This window comes from Bombina bombina, chromosome 6, assembly GCF_027579735.1.
Source record: "Bombina bombina isolate aBomBom1 chromosome 6, aBomBom1.pri, whole genome shotgun sequence".
Lineage (NCBI taxonomy): Eukaryota > Metazoa > Chordata > Amphibia > Anura > Bombinatoridae > Bombina > Bombina bombina.
The window spans coordinates 961,951,929-961,964,349 of record NC_069504.1 but is presented as its reverse complement, the minus strand read 5'-3'; positions in this window follow the sequence as shown (position 1 = coordinate 961,964,349).

Genomic DNA, 12,421 nt, shown 5'->3' with positions numbered 1-12,421 from the left:
TTTTTGTAGCAAAAGAGCTGTTTAAAGAGACACTGAACCCAAATTTTTTCTTTTGTGATTCAGATAGAGCATGCCATTTTAAGCAACTTTCTAATTTACTCCTATTATCAATTTTTCTTCATTCTCTTGCTATCTTTATTTGAAAAAGAAGCCATCTAAGCTTTTTTTGGTTCAGGCTATGGACAGCACTTTTCTATTGGTGAATGAATTTATCCCCCAATCAGCAAGAACAACCCAGGTTGTTCACCAAAAATGGGCCGGCATCTAAACTTACATTCTTGCATTTCAAAAAAAGATACCAAGAGAATGAAGAACATTTGATAATAGGAGTAAATTAGAAAGTTGCTTAAAATTGCATGCTCTATCTAAATCACAAAAGATAAATTTTGGTTTCAGTGTCCCTTTAATTTAGGGCAATGCCCTACAACAGGCCCTTTTAAGGGCCCCCAAAAGGCCCTTTTAAGGGCCCTTGGTAGTTTATTCTAGATTAGGCTTTTTTATTTTGAGTTTTTTTTTTTTTTTAAAGGGTATTAGAATAGCAATATTTTTTATTTTTTTGGATAATTTTGTTGGTTTTTTTTTTAATGGTAGGTTTTTTTATTTTTATAATGGTAGGTTTTTTTATTTTTTGGTTTTAGTGTAAGGTAGCTTAGGTTTTATTTCACATGTAAGTTTGTATTTATTTTAACTAGGTAGTTATTAAATAGTTAATAACTATTTACTAACTAGTCTACCTAGTTAAAATAAATACAAACTTACTGTACAATATAACTATTATATTGTAGCTAGCTTAGGTTTTATTTTACAGATAAGTATGTATTTAGTTTTAAATAGGAATTATTTAGTTAATAATTGTAAGTATAATTTAGCTCTATTTAAATTTTGTTAAAGTTAGAGGGTGTTAGGGTTAGGTTTATGTTAGGGTTAGGTTTAGGGTTAGGTTTAGGGGTAGGGTTAGGTTTAGGGGTAGGTGTAGGGGTTAATAATTTAATTTAAGTTATTGGGATATGGGGGGCTGGCGGTTTAGGGGTTAATAGGTTTATTTAGTGGTAGTGATGTGGGAGGCCAGAGGTTTAGGGGATTAATAACTTTATTTAGTTGCGGTTATGTCGGGGAGCATCGGAATAGGGGTTAATAACTTTAATATAGTGGCGGCGATGTTGGGGTGCGGCAGAATAGGGGTTAATAACTTTAGTATAGTGGCGGCAATATCGGGAGCGGCAGATTAGGGGTTAATACCTTTATTTAAGTAACGGAGATATCAGGAGTGGCAGATTAGGGGTTAATAACTGTAGGCAGGCATCGGCAATGTCGGGGGCAGCAGATTAGGGGTGTTTAGACATGGGGTCTATGTTAGGGTGTTAGGTTTAAACGTTATTTTCTTTTTCCCCATATACATCAATGGGGCTGTGTTACAGAGCTTTTTTTTCCGTGATCAAAGGTGTTAGACTTTTTTCTGACCTGCTCTCCCCATTGATGTCTATGGGGGAAGCGTGCACAAGTACATCAAAACAGCGCTTGTTTTTGGTGCGGTATGGAGCTTAAAAGCATCATATCTCCCACATAAGCCGGGTTTTTTAAAACTTGTAATGAATGCGCTATAGGGGATTGAATAACGCCACCTTTGTTGCGTTCGTTAATTTCCCTATAGCGCTCAAAACTTGTAATCTAGGCGTATGTCAGTCCAGCTCCGAAATACCAGGCAATTCTCCTCTGAACAAGGGAAATGGCAACTCCAGACGATCGTTTCGGCCTACTTTGTGCCTCAACAGTGAAGGTGCAGCCATATCCCTTTAAGCACACTGGGTAAGGAGTACACATCTGGTTTCCCCCATCCCTCTTAGGGAGACTTTCCCGAGGGGCAAAACATATTGACTCAATAGAAATCTAGGGAGGTCAAGAAATTAATCAGACTTTACCAATTATTAATAGTTATAGAAAGTATAAAAGTTACAGAAAATATTCCAAGTGTTAAAAGGGTAAGAATTTGTACTGTGAAAAACAACTATATTTAAAAATGGTGGATGTACAAGTTTCCTGGATGTGATTTTATGAGTTGCATATTTATGTAATGTGCATGGCATGGCTGCTTCTGATTAAATAATAACAAATTGATCTCCTAGTATTTGGGGAAAATGTTGACCCTTACACTTTTCTCTCAGTTCTCATGTAACAATAATGATACATGAGAAAGGACATTGGGTTGTAATAGATAGTATACAAATCTGCCTACCATAATTAACCATAATGTCTTCATTGTACACAGATAAATATGCCCCAGAAATTTCATCATTCCCCTTCAACATAAACAGGAGTTAATTGACTCATCTACCTTATGTGGGGTCAAGCACTCTGTCTTCATCATGGTCTCATTCATGGTAACCACCAATAGAAATTTTGGGGCCCCTTACTAAACCATAGGTTTGGCCCCACCCACCTTTTGACCTTTGCAGTTTTTGGCTAAGTGATTAAAATGTCTACCCTCTTCTTGAATGTAGTCAAATTGTTGTTATAAAGGTAGTACACAAACACAGAAATACTCGCTATATGCTTTATTCGGTTCAGAGTGAACAAATACCTGCTGCCTAGTGATAACATTGTCCCCCCGGCTCCTACTCACCCTCTCTGACACTGAAATGACGGTGCAGCAGCACAGGGTGAAATGTGTGGTTGAGTTAGGACCCATTAACCCTTTGAGTGCTAAGCTGGATTTAATATTTTTCTGATTTTTACTATTTTTAACAAAAAAAATGTTTTGACTTTTTTCCCCCCACCCAGATCCCCAAGACTCATACCATTGGAAAGGTTACGCGATTACCTTTCCAATGGTGGGTCTTGGGGGTCTGTAGCTGCTCAGATCCCTGAGATACAGGTTTCTAAGCAGCATGCCCCCTTTCCCTATACTTTGTATTGTCAATTTTAAATAAAGTTGCGCGGTGACGTCATCACATCATTACGCATGATGTCACCACATGTAATGGGAAGCCCCGGCGATGCCTGTAACTATGCAGGCCTGATCACCGGGGTAGGAGCGGGTGGGAGCCCCCAGATTACCAAAAAGTTAGTTGAGTGCTAGCGACGGCTCTGAGCCGTCGTTAGCACTCAAGGGGTTAAACCCCATGTGCAGACACTTTCCAGTCTCTGTCTCTACTTCAGGTCTCACTGAGGCACCAGTCAGGGCCCGGCCTGGAGCTAGTATGCAACCCCCAGACTCCAGCAGAGAAGAGTGCAGCTTCCATCCTGTTCCTTCTGCCTACACAGTCTCTACTCACCTTGGTGGCCTAAAAGAGGAGGTTGCAAAAAAAAAGTGCATTCTTCCTGTTTAGTCGGTCAGTGAGAGGGTGAGTAGGGACCGCACAGGCAGAGGGAACAGGAAGAGTGATAGTCACACAGGCAGTCTGACGGTCATGACCCGGCAAGGCCTGCAACCCCTGCAGACTCTTTGCCTCCTGCTAGCTTCGGGTTCCAATCCCCTACTCACCTTCCCACCAAGTTCCCCAATCACAAAAACAGAGTGCACTCTTCTGGGGCAGTCAGTGCTGCAGCAGCTGGTGGTCAGGGCCCATCAGGCCCACTGAGACCACTAGGCCCCTGACTAAAGTTACCCATGTCATCCCCTGATGGTGGCCATGCTACCTACCTGCAGTTAAACCTGACAAGGAAGGTCATGAAGGGTGCTGGTTCCACAGCCTGTAAGTTAAACAGAGCTAGATATAAAATAGCCCACTTTTGTTTTCACTATAACCCATAAATAGCATATGGGTTGAATTGACAATGAAGGTATTTGTTGAAATTGTAACATATTTTAAATGCATTAAATCTTTAAATATATTAAACTTAAAAAATAGGGTATTTCATTGGTATTTACTTTTTTGTTTAACCTATATTTACTAATATTTTAGTATAGATATTTTAGTGCAAATATTTTAGACAACTATTTATTGCTTATTAATGCTCTCTTCTAACTTTTCTGAAGTTCAGTAGCAGCTGTTAAGATTGTGAGCAAAACATGTACAATGATTGGTGGCTTTCTGTGTATTCCACTCTTGATTGCCTCCAAATTTGAAATATGTTGTGGCTCCCGAGCAGGGCACTGACATTATCTTTGTGTTTAACTCCTCATTTGAGTTACAAAGTGACATCATCTTCTTTTTTTTTTACATAGAGAAAGAGAAGTGCTCTCTCAGGAACAAACAACATCCCAATAGCTTGTTCTAAGATGATTTACCACCTGGGAGCAGCCTCTTTTAGCCCAATAATGCTTTTCAAAGTTAAAAAAAACTTTATATCTGGTTTCTCCCATCACCATTAGAGACATTTTTATTTCTATTTAATTTCCATCAACTTGCCAATTTTTTTAAGAAAACTAGTGCCTAAAAGTACAGGTATATTGCTTAGCAACTCTAAAAAGTATTGGTAATAGACTGGTTCTGTGCTTCAATCATCATCTGTACTTAGCTCAGCTGACCCTGCAATAGACACATATATATTTTTAGATATGTATTAAACTCCTTAATTTATGTCAGATTCTGATTTTTTTTAAATAATTTTTCTTCAGGTTCTAAACAATACATTAATTTAAATATTTTTTAAGAATTGTTACCTTAATATATATGAAATGTCCATGCATATTAAATACTAATAATTGTAGGTACCTTATATATGTAAAATATAAGGGGCATATTTATCAAGCTACGTTATAAGTCTGCTCCATAACTTCTCCGCCTGCTCTGAGGCGGCAGACAGAAATTAACCTGATCAACCCGATCGAATACGATTGGGTTGATTGACACCCATGCTAGCAAACGATTGGTCGTGAATCTGCAGGGGCAGTATTGCACCAGAAGTTCACAAGAACTGCTGGTGCAATGATAAATGCCGACAGTGTATGTGCAGCGATGTGCAGTGGACATGATCCGCTACTTCATATCATGTCCGCTCGCACATTGTTAAATATGCCCCTAAGAGTCAACATAGTTCTTAATTACCCGCATGACTTTATAAATATATTTATGTTTTAGATGTTTTAAATATGTAGTAGATTATTAAATAATAGTTGTAAAGGACATTTTATACCTTTACAACTGACATAGGCTGCCAAACATTTGAGCCTATTAAATTACCGCATAAAATTATATGAAATCCATTAATGGGCTCAAGTGAATTGTGCATAAATTATAGTTTTTTTTCCAGATCTAAACAAAAATATGACAACTTTGTAAACTGCAAGATTGTGTTTTTTTTTTATTGTTTTTTTTTTTACTGCAAGATTAACTTTCAATCATCAATTTTTTTTTCACCATTAGCCATAAATTGGCCAATCTTTAGTGTAATTTTTGCACCAGTAATACAGTGTATGGGGTATATTTATTATAGTGCGAGCGGACATGATACGATGTAGCGTATCATGTCCGCTGCACGTCGATAAATGCCAACAGCATACGCTGTCGGCATTTATCATTGCACCAGCAGTTCTTGTCGACTGATGGTGCAATGCTGCCCTTTGCAGATTTGCGGCCGCTAGCAGGGGGTGACAATCAACCCAATCGTATTCGATCGCGTTGATTTCTGTCCGCTGCCTCAGAGCAGGTGGACAAGTTATGGAGCAGCAGTTAGACCGCTGCTTCATAACTTCTGTTTCCGGCAAGCCTGAAGGATCACCGGAAACAAGGGGCATCAAGCTCCATACTGAGCTTGATAAATCGGCCCCTGCACATGTCCTTTAATAAATCACATCTCTGTGTACATGTGATAAGGCTTTTACTACTGTAGAGCTCTGCTCTTTTTTCACATATCTTATGCCTTTGAAGCAATTTCAAAATATCAAATTTCAAAAAAAGGCAGAGGTCCATTCTCAACAGAAGAGAATGTACTTGGTCAAAATTAAACTTCCATGATTCAGACAGGGCATGCAATTTTAAACAACTTTCCAATTTACTTTTATTTTTCAAATTTGCTTTGCTCTCTTGGTATTTTTTGTTTAAAGCTTAACCTATGTAGGCTTATATGCTAATGTCTATGCCCTTGAAGGCTGCCTTTTATCTCAATGCATTTTGACAGTTTTTCACAGCTAGAAAGCGCTAGTACATGTGTGCCACATAGATAACATTGTGCTCACTCATGTGGAGTTACTTATGAGCCAGCAATGTTTGGCTAAAATGCAAGTCTGTCAAAAGAACATAAGGGGGTCAGTCTGCAGCGGCTTAGATACAAGGTAATGACAGATGTAAAAATTGTATTAATATAACAGTGTTGTTTATGCAAAATGTGGAAATGGGTAATACAGAGATCAGGGCCCATAGTTATCAAGGTCTGGTGGACCTAATCTGACACTGTGGATCAGGTCCGCCAGACCTCGCTGAATACGGCGAGCAATACGCTTGCCATATTCAGCATTGCATCTTGTGAGCTGCTGGTGCAACACCGCCCCCTGCAGACTTGCGGCCAATGGGCCGCCAGCAGGGGGGTGTCAATCAACCCGATCGTACTCGATCGGGTTGATTTCCAGCGATGTTTGTCCGCCTGCTCAGAGCAGGCGGACAGGTTATGGAGCAGTGGTCTTTGTGACCGCTGCTTCATAACTGCTGTTTCTGGCGAGTCTGATGACTCGCCAGAAACACGGGGCATCAAGCTCCATTCGGAGCTTGATACATATGTCCCTATCTATCTATTTAAACAATAAACATTCTGGAATAGACTATCACTGGTTGTGATCCCTCCATGGATCTTAATATATAAAAAATATATCAGCTAAAATTGTTGGAGGTGGGGGATCTTTGTGCTGCCATAGGCACTGGGAGACCTGCTGCCCTAAGACTTCTGCTCTCTCCCAATTATTGATATACCTCACATGAATTGTTAATCAATTGAAAAGTGACATTTGCAATTAAAAGGGTTGTAAGGTGAATTTTTTTGCATGTTACTGCAATGACAGGACATGTCAAGGAAACCTTTTTGTTTTATTGGAATATGTGATCCCAATTTTCAGAGTAGACATCAACTACTACTATGTCTTTAAGACACTTTACGGCTTATTTCTGTAAGCTCTAAAGGTATTTTCGGTTTCCCTTGTCACTTATTGTCTATTACAACCTAGCTGATTCATTTATGTATTTAGTACAAACTATCCGTGATATGTCCCTAATCATGTCAAGTTCTCTGCAAAATGTCTCCTATTGAACACACAGAAAGAGATAGCGAGCAGCTACGTAGTGTTCGGTCTGCTATATTTCCTCAGTGGTAGCTCTTTAGGGGGAACCAATTACCTAGCAAAGCTTCATGCCAAGCGTTACTAACCTGTGAACTGAATCAGGGAGATCTATGGATGGAGTAGCAGATGTTTGATGGAGTTGCAGATGTTCCATAGGTGGAATAAAAAGTTATTTTGACATATGGATGGTGCTAGGTGTGCTATTCATAGAGTTGAGCACTCTGTGTATGAAGATTGTACATTAAGGGGCACATCTAATTTGTGTGGGGCATGGCTAAGCATGAATAGTCAAAGGGAAACCAGCAGAGAGAAATCATTTTCATCATTCTCTGAAGTCCAACAAGCACAAGGGAGGTGCAACATAAAACTTTGCACTGCTTTAGAGCTGCCAGTAATTTTTGCAGCAAGCATCCAAGATGTCAAGATTGGGAGGGACATTTCTACATATCTATTTATCAATCGAGCTCCCTTACTGATTATTGTATACACCTAAATATACATAGACTCCAACAATACTATGTTCAGGGATGCAACAGACTCTACTGTTCAGGGATGCATACAACCTACACTAACCTTTCCTAATACCAGTTCTTCTCCTCCATTACTATACGCCATGAACCCCCTTAGCATGTAAGCCTAAGAGTCCAACTGTTTGCAGATCACCTTCATAAGAGCTGACTGCAACAGTGCAACTCTCGGCAGGGCCCTCTACCCATTTATCCCTATAAATTACCTTGTATACCGCTTATGTTTATAGCGCTGCGGAATCTGTTGGTGCTCTACAAATAACCAATAATAATAATATGAATATGAATATATACAGAAACTCCTCTCTGTTTTATCTCAGAATTGAAAACAAAATTAAAGTGATGGTCAAGTATGACTAACTACATCTTGCGATCCTAATGTAACTAGCAAAATAATGTGACTTTCATTCATCATTTCGCCATATTCATTCTAGTTTGTGCGCTATCTTATATTATTTTCCTACCTTACTAATATCCATCCTCCTCCCGTCGATTGTCCGCCATTGTTTTTTCTGCTGTCACGTGTTTTTATTATCCAATTACAGTACAGGCCACTCGGGGAATCAGCTCTAAGTAAAAACACCCTTATTCAATTCTGCGCATGCCCTAGCTCCGTAACCGTGGTGAGACAGAGATTAGGATGCGATTACGGAGCTAGGGCATGCGCAGAATTGAATAAGGGTGTTTTTACTTAGAGCTGATTCCCCGAGTGGCCTGTACTGTAATTGGATAATAAAAACACGTGAGGGCAGAAAAAACAATGGGGGACAATCGACGGGAGGAGGATGGATATTAGTAAGGTAGGAAAATAATATAAGATAGCGCACAAACTAGAATGAATATGGCGAAATGATGAATGAAAGTCACATTATTTTGCTAGTTACATTAGGATCGCAAGATGTAGTTAGTCATACTTGACCATCACTTTAATGGTAAAGGATCGTCTTGTTTCCAATTCTTGTTACCGTGGCTGCCAATTCCAAAATAACTTGCTACCACTAGCAAGTGCAAAGAGTGTGAGAGGAAAGGTGCTTGCAGTGTAGAAGGGATATATTTCAAACAAACAATACAAAACTTTCAACTGTACAAATCAGATATATGTTGTAGGAAACTGGCACACCTTAAAAACAATTTTTCCCCAAAAAAAATTAGAAGCGTATAGTAGGTGGCGCAATTCTGCTGTTCCTAAAGGGAATAAGGACTCACAATGTGTATTTAAAATGAAATATATTTCTCACATAAAAACATAAATCTTCAATGAAGTTCAAAATTATATTTATTTAAAATATTTTTTTCATACGTTTTTATACGGTTAAAAATAAAATAGCTTAGCTGGACACTGATAAATGTAAAATACCTTAAATTCTAAATGTATATAAAACACCGGTGTTTGACTATATTAAAACCAATTATTACCTAATATCTGCTGCTTATTTTCTTATTTCCTAGCAGTGACTGTCTATGCACACTGCTCAGTAGTTAGCCTATACAATGTATCTATGCATTCACTCTTCGTATGACTCAATATACAATGTATCTATTCACTCTACGTATCGTTTGACATACAATGTATCTATGTATGTAGTTTCTCTACACAATACTAATTATGCAATGTTTCTATTAATCAAGTGGATGATACACGCAGATAAACAGTGCACTGTTTTTTTGGGACTTTTGGAATCGACATTGAGGACAGCGGTAATTATAAATCCGCTATAAGGTACCTTGACTTATTCATAAGAAATTTAGATCTGGAAATAACCAATAACGAATATAAGCACTGTCTGTTCAGTGGAATACATTGGAATCTGCTAAAACAGACATATGCCCTTAGCCCATAAGCTCTATAAATAAGACCAATATATCAGGACATTTTTTTGTGGGCACTATTTTTTAACTTGATTAATAGAAACATTGCATAATAAGTATTGTGTAGAGAAACTACATACATAGATACATTGTATGTCTAACAATACGTAGAGTGAATAGATACATTGTATATTGAACGATACAAAGAGTGAATGCATAGATACATTGTATAGGCTAACTACTGAGCAGTGTGCATAGACAGTCACTGCTAGGAAATAAGAAAATAATCAGCAGATATTAGGTAATAATTGGTTTTAATATAGTCAAACACTAGTGTTTTATATACATTTTAGAATTTAAGGTATTTTATATTTATCATTGTCCAGCTAGACTATTTTATTTTTAACTGTATAAAAACGTATGAAAAAAATATTTTGAATAAATATCGTTTTGAACTTCATTGGAGAGTTATGTTTTTATGTGAGAAATATATTTAATTTTAAATACACATTGGGAGTCCTTATACCTTTTAGGAACAGCAGAATTGCGCCACCTACTATATTTTTCTAGAAGGGATATATATCATCTCACTGTTATGAAGTCTGTAAATGAACTAGATGAAAGTATTATTGACACCAAAAAGATTTAGCTTAAAAGTATTTGTTATCTGCCAGGTATTTACTTCCAATAATCTAATTATTATCTCCCCAAAATTCAAATGTAGGGTTTGGCTCTATACAAATAATCCATTTACTTAAGGAAAACCAGAGCCCACTACCCCAAAACATCTTCATACTTCATTTTTTTTTTAAAAAATATAAAAGACTAAGGGCTATATTAAATGGAGCAGTATTTTTTTCATGATTGCGAAAACTCCACTAGAACTGCGCTTTTGTGCGCTAGTCGGGTTGCTTTCGTATTACAAGTTCAATTTTTTTTTTATTTTGTGCTAGCATTAAACACATGCATGTATTCCCCCTTAGAAATCAATGGAGAAAAAAAAGTGAAAAAAAAAAAAACTAGCACCCGAGATCGCGCAAACACCATCCAATTTTCGCATTCCCCATAGAAGTCAATGGAGAGAAAAAGAAAAAAAACATTGCGCAAACAACATAGCATATTTGCATTAGCAAATGTGAAATATTTACAGTAAGTACATAGTTAAAATCTTTATTAAATATGTGTTCTTCTACTTAATGGCAACGGGCTCTAATGCACTTATATATGTCTATGGGGCCTAGTTATCAAGCCGTCAACCTCAAATACGCTGGAATTCCGCAGCGTATTTGTGGCGAGGCTGATTCGCCTTAGTTATCAAAGGCTCGAGACCGGCAAAAGTAGAATTTTGTGACGTAAACTTCGATCCGCCGGACTCAGTCCGACACAGATCGATTCTTACGTCACTCCAGATGTTCCGCACACAAGTGCGGCACAATCTCACTACTTTTGCTAGTTATCAAAAAACTAGCAGGTACGCTCGGCACTTTTACGGCCCAGCGTACCTGGTATATTATAGCTATCTTAGGATTTATATTTATTTTACAGGTAACTTTGTATTTATTTTAGCTAGTTAGAATAGTTATTAAATAGTTATTAACTATTTAATAACTACCTAGCTAAAAGAAATACAAAATGACCTGTAAAATAAATCCTAACCTAAGTTACAATTAAACCTAATACTACACTATCATTAAATTAACTAAATAAACTACCTACAAATAACTACAATTAAATACAATTACATAAACTAACTAAAGTACAAAAAATAAAAAAGCTAAGTTACAAAAAATAAAAAATTAAGTTACAAACATGTTAAAAATATTACAACAATTTTAAGCTACTTACACCTAATCTAAGCCCCCTAATAAAATAACAAACCCCCCCAAAATAAAAAAATCCCTACCCTATTCTAAATTAAATAAATTTCAAAGCTCTTTTACCTTACCAGCCCTTAAAAGGGCCATTTGTGGGGGCATGCCCCAAAAAGTTCAGCTCTTTTGCCTGTAAAAGAAAAATACAACCCCCCCCAACATTAAAACCCACCACCCACATACCCTTAATCTAACCCAAACCCCCCTTACAAAAACCTAACACTAATCCCCTGAAGATCATCCTACCTTGAAGAGGACATCCGGAGCGGAAGAAGTTAATCCTCCAAGCGGCGCTGAAGAAATCTTCCATCCGATGAAGTCATCATCCAGGCGGCGCTGAAGAAGTCTTCGATCCGGCCGATGTCATCTTCAAAGAGGCGCTGAAGAGGTCTTCTATCCGGGCAAAGTCATCTTCCAAGCCGGGTCTTGAATCTTCCTTCAGCCGACGCGGAACCACCTTCTTCACCGACGGACTACGACGAATGACGGCTCCTTTAAGGGACGTCATCCAAGATGGCGTCCCCTCAATTCCGATTGGCTGATAGGATTCTATCAGCCAATCGGAATTAAGGTAGGAAAAATCTGATTGGCTGATGGAATCAGCCAATCAGATTGAGCTCGCATTCTATTGGCTGTTCCGATCAGCCAATAGAATGCGAGCTCAATCTGATTGGCTGATTGGATCAGCCAATCGGATTGAACTTGAATCTGATTGGCTGATTCCATCAGCCAATCAGATTTTCCTACCTTAATTCCGATTGGCTGATAGAATCCTATCAGCCAATCGGAATTGAGGGGACGCCATCTTGGATGACGTCCCTTAAAGGAGCCGTCATTCGTCGTAGTCCGTCGGTGAAGAAGGTGGTTCCGCGTCGGCGGAAGGAAGATTCAAGACCCGGCTTGGAAGATGACATCGCCCGGATAGAAGACCTCTTCAGCGCCTCTTTGAAGATGACATCGGCCGGATCGAAGACTTCTTCAGCGCCGCCTGGATGATGACTTCA